Below are 3,444 nucleotides of genomic sequence, written 5' to 3' on the forward strand. Positions count from 1 at the left end.
AGTCATAATTTGAGTTGTGGATAAAAACAGGGATAAAAAACTGTTGGCTAACATTTAAGTTACACGATTGATGCACTACCCCTCTCAAATTACTACCCCCAGATGATATTTCCTGCCACAAGTGATCATGGTCTCTGACTTTCCCACTCCCCCTCTTTTCCCTTTAGTCCCCTTATCCTCCTCTACAAACTCCCCCTTACAAACCCAGCATATTTTTTGATTTTTAATCGCGAGACGATCCTCTGCAGACAGCACCATTGGATAATGGGTGTTTCTCAAACGAGAAATAGCGCCATTAGCCGTGCCAATTAGTTTAGTCAGTGCCTTGACCATGCACTCGTCGTCCCCCTTATCCAATGTTTCTACGATTTCTAACAATCGCATGGTTTTATAACTGTCTCTTCGCGCACGAACATAGGACACTGCAATAGCTTGGTGTTCTTTGATTCGGTTTGGAAATCGTGGATCGTTCACCTCCACCAGCTTAGCTTCACAGTCTAAAGATATTTTGTTGCATTGGAGGAGGGTGTTCCTCCTCCAATTGAAATCTCTTTGGAGATTTCGATCTATTGATATTTTTATTGAAAAAATATCAATAGATCGTAGCGTTACTGGGTATTTTTCTTCTAGACAAGAGAAATCTACAACTGGGAAATTAGACCCCTCCTTCCCATGCACAGCCCAATGATCTAAATTTGTCTTTAATGTGTCACGTGCTTGAGGCTTAAATGAAGATATGAGAAAAGTATACTTTATGCCTTTTTCATCTGTTTTAAAACAAATTTATTGTACGCCTTGACAACCTACTAGATCAGAATTACATTTTAAAACTATATCCTTATCCCTATGCCCCCTCTTAAAATAAAATCTTTCTTAAATTTACAAATATTTACACTTAAATTTTCAATAAATAAAACTACAGACCCGCTCCCATTTTCGTTATAGTTCTCGAGATGCGCTATAATTTGTCCTACCCACTCGGAAAAAACACCCTCAAAATTTTCTAAATTCGGATAAATTACGTGCATCTCGGAATGTATATAATGATAATAAACTTCACTTTTCCCCTCATTTAAATAAAAAACCTTCAAAACAGTAGAAACCTCAATGGAATCTCTACCTCCCCACAGCAGAATTTGGTTCTCCAGCAGTACAGAAATTTTGTCTACATAGTCACGCACAATTTCTACGGGGTCAAACACAAAATTTCCCCCCATTCGTGTATTAAATGGGTTCACAAAAGTCGCAGTGTAAACAACTATATTATTTAATATTGTACTAGATAATTGAAAGTCTGGAAAAGAAGTACCCCCTCCCCCTCTTGTATATTACCCCTCCCCCAAGTTGTTCAACAATATTTGGTCTATGTGAATGCTCCACTTCAGTTGTTTGAAGTGGAAGTAGGTAATCAGTGGGGGATAGAGGAGGGTTCCCAGTAAAATCCTCTAAAATTTGTAAGGTGTTTGGACTTAGCAATGGCAAGTCCCCCTCTGAACTAGGAACATTACCTTGCTCAACTGTGCTAGGTTCTACATTGAAATAATTACTAAGAAAATTATCAATGTTAAAGGGTATTTCATCGGAATTAACAGTACCATCCCATTTATTGATATATGAATTGTCCTGAATGACTTGAAATTCCGTAGACGCGAGTTCTTCCTCTCCTTCACCCGATGAAGATGGTGAATAAGGGACCCATGCTCCAACCTATAAATGAAAAAAATAGTTTATTTTCAAAGTGTTCAAATCATCCCTACTGTTTTTAAAATTTTGATTATTATTTAAAGTCATAGCTTAGTAGTATGCACATGGTAGCATTTGGTTAATTCACTGTTCCCCCCACAACTATTGATATTCTGAAAGCAGTCAATTTCCAACTTAATATAAGATATTTACAATCTAAAACATCGCTTTACATAGAAGGCGGCAATTTGATTTTGTTCAAAAAATAGTTTATTTTCAATGTGTTCAAATCTACCATGCTGTTTTTTTTTTTAGCGGCGCTTTTCTGGGCCGCAGCGCATCCTGCGGTGCTTCTCGGGCCTGCGGCGCTTCCCACAGCGCTTCTCGGTTATGCAGCGCATCTCGCGGGCGCTTCCCGCAGCACTTCCCGACCCCCACCAAATGGCTCCCAGCCCCCTTTACATAATGTCCGCCAAAAGTTGAAATATTCGCTTAGACGACATAAGTCGCTATTTCTCTCTAATTACATACTGGTTTGGTGAACTCATCACTAGCCCACCATTATTGTAACCTGTCGCGCGCGAGTGTTCCGATTTCCAAGACTAAACTTCAGACGAGGAAAATACATCAATTAAATGCCGGGGACCGTCAACAATGTTTCCCCTCGCTAGAATCTTGCCAAGTTGTAAGAATGAAAGCTATTTAAAAATATTCAGTGTAAATTAGAACGCCGATATGTGACAGATGGATAAAATGGAATAATCTCTGTTCTTCTTCTCTTAAAACTATGTGATATTCAATTGTGAAAAATAGCATTCACAGAGTTTCAAAGGCGGTGATTATTAATTGACTCGAAATTACCTAAAAATATTATTATGTGATAGCGGCGAGGAGATAGGGGGAATGCATAGAAAATAGCAAAGATTAGAGAAAAAAGAGCAGTTTGACAAGCAAAAAAAATTACATTTAGATATCTCTGAGGGAGGGCAGAGAAAATAATGGTTGGGGGCGAGGGGTTAATATTTTAATATCTCTGAGATACACTTTTACACAGTGTTGAAAAATAGTGAAAAGAAAGGACTAAAAAACATTGGAAGTAATAGATATGTATTTCTATAAGATAGGTAGGAAAAATGCTCACATTTGCAAATCCCGGCTGCACTTGGGTGCCAGATGGTCCAGGCAGTGCGTGATGGAGGGCGGACGGGCCGACGGCGTTAATTTCTTGTGCAGATTGGGCTGTGGCATTGAAAGTATCTGCCCATTTGGTCTTTAGTTTTTGAGCTGGCTGTATTGTTGCCTGCACAGATGGAGCTTGGGCCGGCAACACTTGTTTTGGGGTCGGGCCAGCATACTTAATAATGGATGGTCTCAGTTGGGGGGCTGCCTCGTCATCTCTCGCTCTCTTACTGGGAGGCGACGGACATTCTTCACTATTTGCATTATCCCTCGCTCTCTTACTGGGTGGCAACGGATATTCTTCACAATTTGCCTTAAAGAAGCGAAAAAGTTAGTATGATAAATAATTTCCCCCTTTTTACAGAAAGAAAGTTAGTATCCCCACTAACCATAATTTTGTCTAACCCCCCTAAATTTGAAAAATTAAGCCACCCCTAGGTTTACCCTCTCATTGAGTTAATCTTGCGATATATTCAAGCGAAAGGCATATCAATAAAGAATATATCTTACTGCCTTATATTCAAATGTTATAGCTAAAATCACTAAAATGTCGAAGAGAAATTGTTAGACACTAAATTAGAA

The sequence above is a fragment of the Artemia sp. Qi Xiang Cuo genome, chromosome 3, assembly GCF_049724085.1.
Source record: "Artemia sp. Qi Xiang Cuo chromosome 3, ASM4972408v1, whole genome shotgun sequence".
In the NCBI taxonomy this organism is placed as follows: domain Eukaryota; kingdom Metazoa; phylum Arthropoda; class Branchiopoda; order Anostraca; family Artemiidae; genus Artemia; species Artemia sp. Qi Xiang Cuo.